Below are 18,342 nucleotides of genomic sequence, written 5' to 3'. Positions count from 1 at the left end.
TCAGTTTATTTATTGTCCTTAGATGAAGGTGCCCAGTGAGGGCACTGGATATATGTAATGGGTTAAACATAAGTTCTTTATTTAGCAGCAAAGCTCTTCTGATTTCTTTTATCCTTTCTGACAAAAACTTTCCAACATTATTGGGAATATTTGATTAGTCAAGCCTAGCAAACAGTACCAGCAATGGTAATACATCATGTTTTGAGCCTTTCAGATGTATACATATTATAGACTTCTAATGTAACATTAGGTAGTATTAGACAGTGAAATATATTCATATAGAGAACTGAATATCTAAATCTCAAGTACGTCTATGAGGCATAAAATAGTTCAGTACAACTTACTGAAATAAAGCATTGTGCTCATAGCTGATCATGCCACTCTCCTACTCCCTTTTGCCTACAGAATATGAAGTTCTTAGTTTGGTATTATGTAAGGCCCTCCACAATCAATCCCCAGCCTCCCTTTTCAGTCTTGTTTCACAATTATTCCCTTTGACAATTCCACATTCCAGTTAAACTATGCCCAGTTATCTTCCTTTTCTCCTCATGTCTGGAATATATTCCTTCCATATCTCCACTGGTTGAAATCATTTCTTCCATGAAGATTTCCCCATGAAGCCTCTGGGAAGGTCTCTCCTTTCTCAAAAGAGATTTCTCTTCCTTCCTTATGTTTATTATAGCACTTTGGCTAGATCTTTCCTTTACTCTAAGCTCAACTTAACTTGTTTCCTATTTATTTCTCTACAAATCTAATCCATTCATTAGATAGTAAACACCTTGGGGACAGAAGCTCTGAAATACTTCATCTTTATACCTCCACCACCTAGCATATTTCCTTGTACACAGTAGGCAGTTAAAAATATTTTTGCTGAATTGAACTGAATCAATTACCTTTTGCTTTGGAGTTTGTATCCTTATGTCTTTGTGGCACATCTCCCCTGCTACCAACCTAAGAAAACACACAGAACCAGAAAGAAAATTCAATATTCTATTATTAAAAGTGACAATGTAGAATTTTTATTATTTTTTCTTTTTGAAACTATACCAGCTAGCTTTTTAATTGAAATACCATTATACCTTTCTCAACAGAATTATCTTTTTTTCCCCTAACAGAAGATAATGATGACAAATGACTTATATTTATGTACCAATTTAGGATCACTAAACCCTTCCTATACCTATATATGTAAGGTAGTTACTATACCTATACCTATACCTATATATGTAAGGTAGTTACTACAGGAATTATCCTCATTTTACAGGTGAGTAAACTGAGGTATGAGGATTAAGTGACTTGTCCACAGTATCACAACTGGTAAAAGAGTCAAGACTCAAACCCAGGTCCTAATGATTATTATGGATAAGTAATCATTCATTTTATTATTACTACTGACTTCTAAAATCTGCTAAGCAGAGCTCTAAAATTAATCATTTATTTATGATAAATAAATTAATCTTATTTATTCAAATAATTACTCAAATTCATATACTTCTTCACAATATATAAAATATTTTCCTCATAATAATGTTGTGTGGTAGATGTGCAAATACTATTATTCTAATTTTACAATTCAATTCCTTATTTAATAATCATTTATTAACCATCTATTACATGTACATCTACTAGACGCTGGGGGAGAAAGATAGTTAAGACACAGTCCCTGCCCTTGAAAGGTTAAGTGACTTGCTCAAAGTCATGTAAGTAGTAAGTCCCAGAGCTGAGACTAAAACATCTCAGTCCTATATACAATGCTTTTTTCAACTATCCCATCAAAATTAAAAGTATATGGATATATAGTTAACACTAAAACTTATTTTTAAAAATCATCAAAAGTTGAATATGTGGGATGAGTTTGAATGAAGAGTCAAGGATGATGTCTGAGATTGTGAACTTGGGAAATTAAGAGGATGATGATGCCCTTTACAATAATAGGGGATTTTAAAAGAGGGGAGGCATTGGGGAAGAGGGGAAGGAGATTAGGAGTTCAGTTTTGGACATGTTGACTTCAAGATGTTTATAGGACAGCCAGTTCAATATGTCCAATGTCAGGAAGGAGGATAGGGATGGATAAGCAGATATAAGAATCATCCGCATAGAGATGATCATTGAACAGAAGCAGTTAGGTGGTTCAATGAATAGTGTTAGACCTGGAGTAGGGAATACCTGTGTCCAAATCCAGCCTCAGATGCTAATTAGTTGTGTGACCGTAGGAAAGTAACTTAATCTCTGTCTGCCTCAGTTCCCTGATCTGAAAAAATGAGGATAATGGCAGCACCTACCTCCTAAGATTGGTGTGAGGATAAAAAGAGATAATATCTGTAAGCTTTGCAAATCTTAAAGAGCTATATATGTACTAATATCATCATCATCATCTTTATTATTAGCTAATAATATTACCAAGTGAGATAAAGAAATAAGAGAAAAGGACCCAGGACAGAGCCATAGCAAATGCTCAAGCTTGATGGGCATGACCTGGAGGAAGATCCAGCAAAGTAGACTGAGTGATCAGACAGGTGTGAAGAAAAATAAGAGAAAGCAGTGTTATGAAAACCTAGAGAGGAGAGAGTAGCCAGGAGAAGAAGGTGATGATCAGTATCAAAAGCTGCAGAGAGATAAAGAAGTATGAGGGTTAATAAAAAAAAATTGACAATTAAGAGATTATTGGCAACTTGGGAGAAAGCAAATTTAGTAAAAAGATGAGGTTGGAATTCAGACCATAGATAGGTCACGTTTTTTGTTTTGTTTTGTTTTGTTTTGTTTTTAGAATGGGAGAGATGTAGGTGGCAGGGAAGCAGCTAGTAGATAGGGAGAGATTGAAGATTAGTGAGTAGGGATGACAGAGGGAACAATCTACCGGAGAAGACGAGATGAAATGGAATCAAGGTAGTATGTAGAAGGAGTTATCTTGGTAAGGAGATGAGACACGTCTTCATACAAGATATCTAAGTGATGTGAGGTGAGGAGGAGTGGAAAAGAAGGGGCTCTCATGGAATGGCATCAATGTTTTTGATGAAGTGGGAGGTAAAGTCCTCAGCTGGGAGGGGGAGGGCAGGCAGTGCCATGGGAGACTTGAGGAGGGATGCAACGGTTTGGAAAAGTCACTGTGCTAAATGGGATAGTGAATCTATTAAGGGGGTGTAAAAATACTGCCTTGCTGCAGTGAGTGCCCAGTCAAGATTATTCAACATATATTTGTAGTGGACCCAGTCAGGATGGTTTTGTTATGTTCTCCAGCTCTATTCAAAAGCACGTGACTAGGAGTGAACTGAAAGTGATCCAAGGCTAGGGCTTGGCAAGGCATGAACAATGACAGGATAAGGGGGCAAGGCAATTGACTGAAGTGGATGAGTAGAGTAGAACTGGTTTGTTTACCAACTAGCTGAAACAGAGAAGAAAGCTAGTGCAGTGGTAATGGCCTTGTGAAGAACTGACGGGTGGGAAGATTGAAGATTACAGTGGGGACAAGAAACAGGTTTAGGACTTGTAAGGCAGAAGGAAAGATGGAACGATAAAAAGACAATGATCATATAAAGGAATTTCTGGGTTCATGAACACAGAAGTGGAATATTTGTGGGAGACGGCAAGATCAAGAGTATAACCATCTGTTTGTAGTTAAGGTGGAATGAAAGAGTAGGTGATAGGAGTTGAGTAGATTGAGGAACTGGTCAGTTCGGATGCTGAGGAAGTATCAATATTTATGCTGATGTTCCCTCATATGAGGGCAGGAGTGAGGGTGCAAAAAAAGACTGTGAGTCAAGTAGTGAACTCATTGAGGAAAGATAGAGAGTGTCTCATGGGTCAGTAGATTACAGCTCCCAGAATACTGTTTGGATGCTAATTTTGTATTAAATGAATGTTAAAGGAGAAGTTACAGAGTGACATTGGCAGGGGGAAGTAGCAACAGAGAGAAAGGAATATTCCAACTCCTCCTCCGTGAATCAGGGGCAAGAATGAAAAGTACAACTAGTATTGGAAAAGGTAGTCAATGATGCTGCGTTATTGGGAATGAGCCAGGTCTCAGAGAACCGGAAGATGGAGTGGGAAAGGAAAAGGTTTAAGATTAAAGCAAATCTGTTAACTATGGAGCAGGCATTCCAGAAAGCCCAAAGTGGGCAGATCCAGAATGGGATATTTGCAGGGAGAAGGGGGAAGGATTGAGGGGAATTGGGGCAAAGAAGTAGGCAATGGGGATGAATAATAGGGACTGCACAATTGCAGCAGAATTACAAATTGTTGGGATGAAGAGAATGTGATGGGGTAGGAGTGTGCTGATCACTGAGGAATGAGTTCAAGGAGTATCAGTAGTTGAAGGGAGGTTTAAGTAGGGAGACAAGTAATTAGACTGCTCAAGGTCTTCCCTTGAAATCCAATCTAATAGTAGATGAAGATGTTGAGTACTGAGGGGCCATCTTGCAGCAGGAAAAGTTATGGCCAAGAGGAGTCTAGACCAGAGGCAGGAGCTGGCAATTCGAGGGCTGTCGGATCCAAGAGTAACCTCCACAGCACAGGAGATGGACCTAGCATGAAGATAGAGGCCACAGAATGTCCAGAGTAGGACTAACTCAGGGCTCCCTTGGAAGCATCTAGAGTGAAGGGACCATAGACTAGGCCCTTATTCATCCCTTGTTTTTCTTGCTTCAAACTTAGTAATTTAGAACCTTTTTGTGGTTTTTAGCATTTTTCTTAAGCCTTAACTTATTCTGAATATTAGCCTTCCTCCCTTTTCCTTACAGGATCATGTTTTTTATTCATCTTTAGTAGATTCTCTTCTGTTGATGTTCCCAGGAAGGAAATAAAGAAGAAAAGTAGTTCAGGTCCCTCGTTGAGGGACTGAGGTCACATTCATTTTACAGTCAGTTCTGGAGTAGGAAATAAAAATACTATATAAGATGTCCCTTTTAAAGTGTAGATTTGGAAAAGTTAGGGAATAGGAAGAGAGTTTCCTGGTCTCTTACAAGTGTTTGGTCAAATTCTAGCAAAACAACATCAAGTATTTACCCAAAATCTAATATAGTAGCAGTTTTCTTTGTACATAAACTAGCATAAACCTCACATTTCTTAAATATACTTGTTACCATCTTAGACTGGTAGAATCTGTTCTGTTTTGGCTCCAGAGTTCTCTCTTAGTCCCAGCATCCAAAATCCTAACAGTGTGCTTTAAAGGCCATAAAATAATAGATTTTGGGTAGCACCCAAAACTGCCCTCTGGGGTCTATTTTTGGATTATAGTCTGACACAACAATACACTGAAAAACACCATCTTCTGCCATTTAACTCAAGACTTGGGGAAAAAAGCTTTAAAAACTGAGGGTAATTCCCACTTCTCTTGGCTTCTATCATTTTTCATATATCTTCATCTGGCAACTTCACTTGCCACCAATCATCCATGACCAAATGCACCAGGGAGGATATCATAGCACACTCTCCAGGGTAGGTTCCAGGGTCTTGGCTGCACTCTTTTGGAGAGATCTGCCCTGAGCCATGATCACAGAACATCATCTCCATTCCTTTTAAGGGGACGTACAGCATCCAGTTTAGTACTTGTCAAAATATGTCAGTGAATTATTGTCTAATCAAGCTTGAAATTGAGCCCCACAATGTCCACTGCCACTACTATTATTTGATATGGTTCTAGAAATTCCAGCTATAGCAATAATACAAGAAAAAGAAATTGAAGGAATAAACATAGGCAAAGAAGAAACAAAATTATTGCTTTTGGAAGACATTTACTTAGAGAAGCCTAGAGATTCAACTAAAATATTAACTGAAACAATTTATAATTTAAGCAAAGTATCAGAATATCAAGTAAACCCACACAAATCATCAGCCCAACAGGAAGAGATAGAAAGAGAAATTCTATTCAAAATAACCACAGAATGTATAAAATATTTGGGAATATACCTAATGAGACATATACAGGAACTATATGAATAAAACTACAAAACATTTTAATAGAAAGAGGCAGACCTAATTATTGGAGAGATATTAACTGCTCATAATTCAGCCATGCCAATATAATAAAAATTACAATACTACCTAAATAAATTTACTTATTCAGTGCCAATCAAACTACCAAAGACTTACTCTATAGAACTAGAAATAATAACAAAATTCATCTAGAAAAACAAAGGGTCAAAGATCTCAGGAGAAATAATGAGAAAACATAGAAAAGCAGGGTACAATGCCAGACCTCAAATTATACTATAAAGTACTGATTATAAAAATTGGTACTGTTTAAAATTTGGAACAATAAACTCCAAATGGACATGTGACCTGTATGTAAAAGGTCACCAAGTTAAATGGTGTAGTGAATACAGTGCTGGACTTGGAGACAAGAAGAACAGAGTTCAAATCCTATCTTAAACGCTTAACTACCTGTTTGACTCAGGGCAAGTCACAACCTCTTCAATCTCTGTTTCCTCATCTGTAGAATAAGGATAATACTAGTGCCTATGTCATAGAGTTGTTGTGAGGACCAAATGAGATAATGAATGCAAAGTACTTGGTAAACCTTAGAGCACTACATAAATTCTAGTTATTATTAATAATAATAATATTAGCTAACATATAACACTTACTATGAGCTAAGCACTGTGCCAAGAGCTTTATAATTATTATCTCATTTGATAAAGGTGCTTTTATGATCTCCATTTTACAGATCAGGAAACTGAGGCAAACAGAGGTTTAAGTGACTTGCCTAGAGTCGTCTGAGGCAAGATTTGAACTCAGGTCTTCCTGACTCCAAGCCAGACACTCTGTGCACCATGGCATCCCCTTGCTGTGTTTAGCTAGGCCATCTATTATTATTATTTTTATTATATCATAAACAAATTGGAAGAAAAGTTCTTATACAACTATGGATAATGAAAGGTTTCTTTATCAAACAAAGGATAGAGAAAATCATAGGAAATAACATGGACAATTTTAGTCACATAAAATTAAAAAGTTTTTACAAAACAATAGCATTGTAGTTAAAATTACAAGGGAAACAGTTAACTGGGGAAAATATTTACAACAAATTTCTCTGAAAAAATATATAGAGTTGATTCAAGAGCCATTTCCACATAATCAAAGGATGCAAACAGGCCACTCTTAACAGAAAACAATGCAAGCTCTCAACAACCATATTAAAAATATTCTAAGTCACTAATAATAAGAGAAATTAAAATTAAAATAGCTTTGAGTCTCCACTGTATACTCATCAGATTGGCAAGGATGACAAAAAAGGTAAATTATAACTATTGGAGGAAACCATGGAAGGAGAGGCACACTAATGATCTGTTGGCGGAGTTGTGAATTGATTCAATCATTCTAGAAGGCAATTTGGAATTACATCCCAAAAGTCACTAAAGTTTTAACTCTTTGATCCAGTGATATCACTATGAGGCTTCTACTCCAAAGTCACCAAAAAGAGGCAATACATATAAAAGTATTTGTAGCAGTACTTTCTGGTCATTGCAAAGAAAGAACAAATGAAAATGGACAAAAAAGCATTTATTATGTTTACTGAATGCCAAACACTGTGCTAAGTGCTAGAGATATAAATATAAAAGAAAGAAGTGTAAACAAAGTGGGTGACCATCAATTGGAGAATGGCTAAGCAAATTGTGGTTTATGAATATAGTGCCATAACAAACAAAGAAAGGGATGGATTCAGACAAAATCAGGAAGACTTGTATGAATTGATATAGTAGAACCAAGAAAACAATTTATACAGTAACTACAACAAAGGAAACTGAAAAACTTAGAAACTCTGATCAATGTAACAAACAATTCCAGAAGACTGATGATGAATCATCACTTCCTACCTCATGATATAGAATTGAAAGACTAGAGACACAGAATGAGACAAACATTTTCTAACACGGCCAATGTGTGTATCTGTTTTGCTTGAATATACTTTTTTTTAAAAACAGGAAAGAGGGCTAGAGTTATGTAGAAGAGTATAAGAAGTAATAGTTATGCCCCCCAAAAGAAGAAAAGAGTGTTATGAAACATTTATAAAGCATACAGAAGAAAGCAGGAGGAATTTCAGAGAGATATACATGTAGATAAGCAGTATGGCATTGGCATTATGGTATTAAACCTATTATGTACTTAAAATGAGCTTTACATATTTAAGATTCTTTTTCTGTTCTCCTTAATGATCACATTTGTTTATATCAAGTTAAAAAATTTAAATCCCCCCCCAAAAAACCCCATTACTGCACCATGACAAATTTGAATTGCCTGAAAGGAAATAAACAAATATAATATAAAATGCATCAACTAAAGTCCATTTAAAAAATTAAGACCTGCCTAAAATGTGATGCTGGCATTTTCAGGTCTGTGGACTCCAAAATTATTTCTAGATAGAATATGAAGACATAACATGAATAACAAATATATATATACATATATTATTTTTATATAAATGCAATGTAAATGGGAGAAGAAAGGGATCAATTTAGCATTCAAAAATAAAACCATATTTTAAGCCAGAAAAAGTCTAAGACATGCATTAGTGAATATATATTAGTCATCTTTTACATCAAATTATTATAATTTTATGAGTTGTTTTAAGTACTCTATTTGTAAAGATGATTAATGGAAAATCACATGAGCAGAATTAATGCCATCCTCATGAAGACTGGTTTTTTTTTGTTTTAAATTCCTAACTTAGTTATAGAGAATACCACAGAGATTAAATTTTAGTTCTTTAGTATTCCTTTTTACAAAGTTAATTAAGCTGAGTTAATAGTGATATGCTCACTGTACAGCAAACTGGTACCTTCATTTTTTTTTCAATTTTTGCATATGTTTGCCTTTTATATCCTGAATCTGGTCCCTTAATGCATTGATTTCCTGGAGAAAATGGCAATAAAGTAAATGATGTCAAGGGAATAAATTGATATATATTACAAACAAAGAAGGGACCTCTTTTCAAAACCCTTTATGTACTAGGCCATGTTTACTTCTTGAATGAGATGAATATCACTTCTCTATTTTCTCAAATGTCAAAAAGGAATAATTTATCTATATAAACAAGTGATTTTCTGAACATCAAACTGAGACTGACTCAAAAAAAGAAACAGAACCATAATACCAGAACTTATTAGTGACAAACCACTTCAAAGCCAAGAATTCCAGTTTGTAGACAGAATAACTATTCTCACTTTGAATCTTCTACTAACAAATACAATAGGCTTCCATGGGTTCTTGTTCTTCTGACATTAAGCTCTCCAGACTGGTACCAGAGGGTAAAGCAAAAGGCTTGCTTGGATATGCAAAAGCCAACCCTGGTACCATGTAAAGCAATTAACCAAGTCCGTAAAAGGCCTGTTAACATTAGTCATCTCAAAGATCTCCAAATTCTATCAGAAGGTTCAAGCCAGATCTCCTCCTTTTTTCTATTCTGCTTTTGGATAATGACTGAGGGGCTTTGTAAAGGTGATGTAGTTCTTTACACATTTCTAAGAGAAGCTACTAAAGCCTACAAAAAGTTTTCAGCTCCATAATTTTTTGATATGACCAGGCAGATGAGCACTTCTTTCTTGAGCACTTTCTCACTCTTTGCTGAGCCACTGTGTGAATAATATACTTGTCAGAGGCCCTTGAGGAACTGCCCCTGGTGAATTTATGGCTTTAAACAGTGGCTTCTGACATTGAAAAGCCTTCAGTAGACCCTACCATCTCTGCAACAGATTGTGCCATATCTCTCTTGTTATCTCAACCAAACTGAGAGAAAAAGCTGTTTATACCCACTGCCTCTACTTCTAGTCCTCTCACTCATGCCTTCATCTCACATCTAACCTTATCACTCAACTAAAACATACTCTTACTACAGACACCAATGATTTAATTATCAAATTGGTTAGTCTTTTCTTAGTTCTCATCCTTCTCAGCCTATCTGATGCATTTGAAGTTGTTGACCTCCCTTTGCTCCAGCACACTTTCTCCTCTCCGGTTTGGGCTTTACTGACATTACTCTTTCCCGGTTCTTCTCCTACCAGTATGACCATTCCAGCACATCATTTGATGGCTCATTACCCACAGCACACTCCCTAACTGTAGGTGATCCCCAAAGCTCTGTCCTGGGCACTGTTTTCTCTCTTTTTCTGATGTTATCAGCTTCCATGGATTTAACTATAATCTTTATGCAAATGATTCCCAGATTTATAAATCCAGCTCCAGTCTCTCCCCTGAGAGAGCCTGCATCACCATCAGTCCCATATGATCAATTGCCAACTGGATTTTCAAACTGAATGTACAGAAGATATCTCAAACTCAACATGTCCAAAATAGAACTCATTATCTTTCCTCATAAACCCGCCCTGCTTCTAAACTTTCTCTACTTGATGAAGGCACAACCATTCTTCCAGTTTGGCAAGTTCATAATCTCAGCATTATACTTGACTCCTCACCTTTCCCTTATCCCATATCTAAACAAATGCCAAATCATACTGTTTTTACCTCCACACCACCTCTCATATTCATCCCCTTTTCTTTACTCACAAAGCCACCACCTTAGTAGAGGCATTCATCAGTTTTCACCTATACATTCTTCTTATTATTATTAATGTTTTTGAAAGGCAATCAGGGTTAAGTGACTTGCCAAGGGTCACACAGCTAGTAAGTGTCTGAGGCCAGATTTCAACTCAGGTCCTCCTGACTCCAGGGCTGGTGCTCTAACCACTGCACCACCTAGCTGCTTCATACCTATATATTATTGCAACAGCTTTCTCACTGGTCTCCATGACTTAAGATTCTCCCCGCTCTTTTCCAGGGTTTTCCCTTAAGCTCGGATCTAATTATATCACTTCCCTACTCAGTAAACTCCGGTGGCTCATTACTAGGACAAAAAAAACCTCCTTTGTTTGACTTTTAAAGTCCTTCAGATTCTGACATCATTGGACTAAGGACTCCTTCTCCTCCTGTACTCTTTGTTTCAGATAAATTGGCCTTCTCTCTGCTCCTCCAACAGGATACTTTGATCTCTCATCTCTGTGCCTTTGCATTGGCTGTACACTTAAAATGTACTCCTTCTTTACCTCTGCCTCACAGTCCCTCTTTTCCTTTACGAGTCATCTTAAGCATCATCTTCTACATAAAACCTTTCCTAACCCTATCCCACAACTGGTCAGAAAGAGATTACAGGGGAGCCCATGCTGGCGTTGGGTTGCCCATATGCAGTTCTGGGTCACAGTCCCGAAGAGCATTAGCACCTGTGAGAACAGGGGAGCAGGGGCCCTGATCACAGTTCCAGGGTGGAGAAGAGTGCTTATGGTTGCTCACAAGGTAGTAGGGACCCTGGTTTCAATGTCTTTTTTTTTGTTGTTGTTGTTGTTGTTGTTTTGTTTTGATTAACTGTATTTTCGCGTTATTCGGGAGGAATCTTCTCTTTGGGAGGGGATATTCAGAAAAGACAATGGCATAAAAAAGAATCAGTGAAAAATATAAATATCAGCAAAGAGAAGGCAAATTTCTTACTATTTGCAGATGCCATATTGGGATATTCACAAAATTCCATGGAAGCGTCAAGGAAACTAATTGAGGCAATTCATAGCTTAAGTAAGGAATCAGAAAACAAAATAAATTGACAAAAATCATTAGTATTTTTGTGAACCAAAGAGACTTGAACTACTAACAAAACCCAGGAATAAATGATGAGTGAAATGCAATTCAGAATGACTCCAAAATGCTTACAGTATCTAGTAGTTGGTCAACTCAGAAATATTCAAGATTAATATGAATATAGCTAGAAGACACTCTTTACAGAAATAAAGTGATATAAATGATTGGAGGGATATTCTAAATATAACAAAAATGACAAACCCACCTAAATTAACCCTGGTTTCAATTTCCAGGCAGAATGGAATGCTAGTGATTGTGGCTGAAGGAGACCAGGGGACCTGGTCACAGCTCTAGGGCCAAGAGGAATGCTAGCACTTGTGGCTGCAGGGGCACAAGGTCCCTTTCTAGGTAAAGATGGGAGCACAGGCCAGGAGAATAGCGACCACACCTCTTCTTAGATCATACCATCTTGGAAGCACCAAAAACCTACCAATTCTCTCAGAACTAGCTGTGAAAACAATAGCACAAAAAACCTGAAGCTTGGGACAGTGCCTTCCTTCACCCTTGGGAGCAGAGCTCAATTTTAACAATAAAAGTTAAAAGTCAAGAAATAGGCGGAAAATGAGCAAACAACAACAGATGAGCCTGACCATGACAAGTTACTATGGTGACAGGGAAGACCACGGAATAAACTCAGAAGGAAACAACAAAGTCAAAATAACTACAAGCTCTCTAAGAAAAATGTAAATTATACAAAAGCCCAACAAGAATTCCCAGAAGAGTTCAAAAGAGATTTTAAAAATCAAGTAAGAGAGATAGAGGGAAAACTGAGAAAAGAAATGAGAGAGATGCAAAAGAAAATTGTGAAAAGAGAGAGAGTCAACAGTTTGGTAAAAGAGGCACAAAAACACTGAAGAAAGTAACACCTTAAAGACCAGAATTGGTCAAATAACAAAACAGGCTGAAGAGAAGAACTTTTTAAAAAGCAAAATTGGCCAAATGGAAAAAGAAGTTCAAAAGTCCACTGAAGAAAATAAGTCCTTAAAAATTAGCAGTGGGCAAGTGGAAGCTAATGACTCCATTAGACATCAAGAGATAATCAAAGAAAATTAAAAGAATGGAAAAAATAGAAGAAAATGTGAAATATCTCATTGAAAAAACAACTGATCTGGAAAATAGATCAAGGAGAGAAAATTTAGGAATTATTGGACTCCCTGAAAGCCATAATAATAAAAAGCTGACACATTATATTTCAAGAAATTATCAAGGAAAACTGCCCTGATATCATAGAACCAGAGAGTAAAGTAGAAATTGAAAGAATCCACCAATCACCTCCTGAAAGAGACCCCAAAATGAAAACTCTTAGGAATATTTTTTTTTTTTGCCTTTTGGTGAGGCAGTTAGGGTTAAGTGACTTGCTCAGGGTCACACAGCTAGTAAATGTCAAGTGTCTGAGGCTAGATTTGAACTCAGCTTCTCCTGACTCCAAGGCTAGAGCTCTATCCACTGCACCACCTACCTGCCCCTCTAAGGAATATTACCAGATTCCAGAGCTCCCAGGTCAAGGAGAAAATATTGCAAGCAGCCAAAAGAAGTAATTCAAATATCATGGAACTACAGTCAGGATGACACAATATTTAGCAACTTCCACAGTAAAAGATCAGAGGGCCTGGAATATGATATTCTAGAAGGCAAAGGAGCTAGGATTACAACCAAGAATCAACAATGCAGCAACTCAATATATAATCCTCCAGGAAAAAAATAGATATTTAATGAAAAAAAGAATTTTCAAATATTCTTGATGAAAAGACCAGAGCTGAATAGAAAAGTTTTTAAATATAAGACTAAAGAGAAGCATAAAAAGGCAAACAGGAAAGAGAAATCATAAGGAATTCAATAAGGTTAAACTGTTTACGTTTCTGTAGAGGAAGATGATAATTGTCCTGAAAACTTTATCATTATTACGGCATTTAGAAGAAATATACATACACAGAGAAAACAAGGGTGAGTTGACTATGATGGAATAATTTTTAAAAACAAATTAAGGGGTTGAGAGAGATGAACTGGGAGAAAGGGGAAGGGAGAAGAAGAATGGGAAAACTATGTCACAGAAAGGAGGTATGAAAGAAAAAGTTTTTTTTTGTTTTTTTTTTTTACAGTGGAGGGAATATGGGGGTGGTGGTGGAGGACAATGCTTGAACCTTACTCTCATCAGAATTGACTCAAAGCAGGAATAACATACACACAGAGGTGGGTATGGATATCTATCTTACTCTACAGGGAAGTAGGAGGGGGAAAGAGAGGGGGCAGATAGAAGGGAGAGTGGAATAAGGGAGGCAGTGGTCAGAAGCAAAACAGACTTTTGAAGAGGAACAGGGTAAAAAGAGAAAGAGAAAGAATAAATAGGGGGAAAATAGGATAGAAGGAAATATACATTAGTAATCTTAACTGGGAATGTGAATGGGATGAACTCACCTATAAAAATGGAAACAGATAAAACAGCAAAATGGATTAAAAAACAGAATCCAACAATATTTGACTTATAAGAAACACACATGAAACAGAGAGACACACACAGAGTAAAACTAAGGGGCTAAAGTAGAATCTATTATGCTTTGCCTGAGGTTAAAAAAAAGAGAAAGCAGGGGTAACAATCATGATCTCAGACAAAGTGAAAGCAAAAATAGACCTAATTAAAAAACACAAGCATGGAAGTCACATTTTGCTAAAAGATACCAAAGACAATGGAGTAATATCAATACTAAACATATATGCACCAAATGGCATAGCATCCAAATTATTAAAGGAAAAGTTAAGTGAGTTAAAGGAGGAGATAGCCAATAAAACTATACTATTGGTGGTCAGCTTTCCCTTCTCAGAACTAGATCAAACTAACTATAAAATAAACAATAAAGGAGATTAATAGAATTTTAGAAAAGTTAGATATGATAGACCTATGGAGAAAACTGAATGGAATAGAAAGGAGCATATCTTTTTTTCTCAGCTATAAATGGTACCTTCACAAAAATTACCATGTATTAGGCCATAAAAACCTTACAACCAAATGCAGAAAAGCAGAAATATTAAGTGCATCCTTTTCAGACCATAATGCAATACAAATAATATTAAATAAAGGGCCATGGAAACAGAGAGTAAAAATTAATGGGAAACTAAATAATCTAATCCTAAAAAATGAATGGATAAAAGAACAAATCATAGAAACCATAAATAATTTCAGTAAAGATAATGACAACAATGAGACAACGTACCAAAATTTATGGGATGCAGCAGCCAAAAAAGTACTTAGGGGAAAATTGTATCTTTAAACACTTATATCAATAAAATAGAGAAAGAACAGATAAACGGAATGGTCATACAAATAAAAAAAAACTAGAAAAAGAACAAATTAAAAATCCCCAATTAAACCAAATTGGTAATATTGAAAATCAAAGAAGATATTAATAAAATAAAAGATGAGAAAACCATTGAATTAATTAATAAAACTATGAGCTGGTTTTATGGGGAGAAAAAGAACTAGAAATTGAGAAGATGCTGAACAACTGGAGAATGATTGAACAAGTGTTGGTATATGATTGTGATGGAATACTATTGTGTTGTAAGAAATGATGAGCAGAATGCTTTCAGAAAAACCTGGAAAGACTTATATGAGCTGATATAAAGTGAAGTGAGCAGAATGAGGAGAACATTGTGCATAGTAACAGCAATATTGTACAATGATCAGTTGTGAATTACTTAGCTATTCTGAGCTATGCAATGATTCAAGAAAATTCCAAAGGACTTATAATGAAAAATTCTATCCACCTCCAGTGAAAGAACTGATGGAGCCTGAATGCATATTGAAGTATACTTTTTACTTTACTTTTTTTTTGGTCTGCATTTTCTTTTGTAATACGGAAATATTTTGCATGACTTCACATGTATAATCTATATCACATTGCTTGTTTTCTCTAGGAGAGGAGAGTGGAGGGATGGAGAGAATTTGGAACTCAAAATTTTTTTCAAAAAAGAATGTTATGAATTTTTTTTTAACATGTAATTGAGAAAAAGTAAAAAATTAAATGTTAAAAAAGAAGCATAAGCTACCCATTGTCCTTCACAAATAATAGTGAAGCATAATTGTCAATTGGGATTTTCTATCTAGCGCAGAAGAGCACTCTACATCTACAAACTTTACTGTCACTGTTGTGGCGTCCTATGAGTTCAGGTAGAAAGGACCCAGCAAATATTACTAGTGCTGATGTTACAATCTTTGGGTCTTTGCATAGCTCCCATTCTCACCCCCATCTCAGTTCCTTGCCATGAATTCAATGGAATTAACATTCTGACAAACCAATTCCAGATTTCTCTCCCAATTACAATATGTACATATTCCTCTAATCCACAGTTATAGCAGAAGATAATGATAGAAGATAACCATGTAGACTCTTTGGCTATGTTGTATTGATGCTCCTCAAATGAGTCACCTTGATCTCTGGTCTCAAATCTCAGCCTCCATATACTCTCCGCAGGGATGACTCTGCCTGCCAGATTACCTATTCACTATCTTGGAGTGTCTCATTGAACCGAGGCAGCCTTTCTTTTGGTATTACTGGATCATGCCCTAAGGAAATATTCTGAAACCACATGGGGCTGGTTTTTGTCACTTCAGTTTCTCTCACTGACACCATATTTGCAACTATTTTCCTGCTCATGGGTATCAACTGTAAGTAACTATTCTCATTGCTTACTCATTGATGGGGCAATGCATAGGATTTCTTCAGGTATCAAATTCCCTGTTATTTGGGTTGAGCTGACATTGCCTACCAGCTCCACAGGCATTATTCTTTTTATTATGCCTTCTGAAACAGCTTTTTCAACCATTACACACAGTAAGAGAGCTCCTGTTAGGGTATTGAGGAAGTTAACACATCAGTCCTATGCCATTCTCCGCACCACCAAAAAGGTTATTTGGCATCTGTATCACTAGCCCTGTGACCTCTGGGTGCTGCATTTTCTCTCTTTCTTTCTCCTTGAAAATAATTTCAATTTACTGAGAACCCATGAGGTCTAAACTGGCTTGGGAACATTAGGCAGCTTCTTCTTTAGCAGTTTGGTCCTTTTTGAGTGGTCCCATGAAAACTTTTTCTTCTCTACAGTCTGGAATTGGTCATGGTCAAATTTGGAGGTGGTATTGACCAACAAGTCAATTTTCTCCAGGACGCCGCATTTAGTCTGTACCAACAGAGACTTTTGTAGAGTAAGGACATACTTCTTGGTCCCAACAACACAGCCTCTCAGTCATTGGTCAATTCACCATAGTGTACAAATCCTCTCAGAAAGTTAATGTTCTTGTCAAATAGGTTGTAATTGGTGATGCATCATTTTTGATCAATTTCCCATCCTTTATCTAGTAGTCCTAGCTAATCTTGTAGATCTTTTTGTTGATCTTGATGCAATGGTAGTAGCTCTTCGGACCCAGCGTAGGCCACAGAGAATGCCATGAAGGCAGGAAGTCAAGATTCAATATAAGCCGCCATAGGCAGACTTTGCTAGGTATTTTGGGGAAGTTTTTTTTGTGTGCCAGTGGCTAGTGACACCTTTGTAACTCTTGCCCTTAGTCATTTCAGTGATGTCAATCATCTCCTCCTGCCAATCACAGTGGACACAGGTACCTGCTGCTCCAGATTTTTGTGGACTCAGTGCAGTTTCTCAGTCATGCTGCTTCCATTTACCTGGATATCTATCAGGCAAGACTTCTTCCTCAGAGGGAGCAGTCACATCTGGGTATGGGTAATAACTCAGATCACCAGGCAGTGTTTCTTTATGCTGTTGAAGTCTTTCACCAACTGCTTTTTGACATCGTCTTGCCACTTCTCAAAGAACATGATAAAGGTCTTCTTGGATTTGTGCCAGTTCTTATAGCTTTCAAGTTCCAGAGGCCTTGGGGATTTGCACATAGCCCACTATGTCTACAATGATCCTGGGAGGGCATTTCCATAATGGTGACCACCTCAACCACTTCCTTCTTGTTCCCTTGTGAGCCACGCTTGTCCACTTCTCCAATGATGTAGCTCATGTCTACCTGATAGCCCAGAACGGCTGTGAGGTAGATGAGCCTAGTGGGGTCATCTTTGGGGATGCTCTTCACCTTTGCCTGGTGTCTGCTTCACTTCTGAGGCAGGAAGCTCAGAGACCCATTCCTGAGACTGGAGAGCTTCTGATGCGACATGCTGCTGCTGCTACTATGGCTGCTGCCAAGGAGAGCTGGGAGAACAGGGTGCTGCATTTTCAAGGAGCATCTGAGGTCAAAATCAGGTCTCCCACGGCTCTCCATTAGCTTCCTATATTTCTTTACAATTGTTTTTGTTGTGCAGTCACTCATTTGTGTCCTACTCTTTGTGACCCCATGGACCATAGTACGCTAGGCCCTTCTATCCTCTGCTATTTTTCAAAGTCTGTCCGAGTTCATGTTTGTTGTTTCCATGACACTATCTCTTCATCCACTCTTCTGCTGTTCCCTTTTCCTTCTGCCTTCAATCTTTCTTAACATCAGGGTTTTCCATTGAGTCCCATCTTTTCATTATATGGCCAAAGTATTTAAGATTCAGCTTCAGTATTTGACCTTCCGGTGAATAGGCCGAATTAATTTCTTTAAGTATTGACTGATTTGATCTCCTTACTCAAACATCTTCTCCAGCACCACAATTCCAAAGTGTTGTTCTGTGGTGTTCAACTTTCCTTATAGTCCAGCTCTCACAGCCATACATTACTACTGGAAAAGTCATA

General features: G+C 37.1%; 1 pseudogene; it reads right to left on the bottom strand.

The window, feature by feature from the left end:
- Positions 1 to 16,642: 16,642 nt before the first annotated feature.
- On the bottom strand, positions 16,643 to 17,785 carry LOC114028074 (annotated as a pseudogene).
- Positions 17,786 to 18,342: the final 557 nt, after the last annotated feature.

The sequence above is a fragment of the Vombatus ursinus genome, unplaced genomic scaffold, assembly GCF_900497805.2.
Source record: "Vombatus ursinus unplaced genomic scaffold, bare-nosed wombat genome assembly UNPS02014870.1, whole genome shotgun sequence".
Lineage (NCBI taxonomy): Eukaryota > Metazoa > Chordata > Mammalia > Diprotodontia > Vombatidae > Vombatus > Vombatus ursinus.
This window is presented reverse-complemented; position numbering and strand designations above follow the sequence as displayed.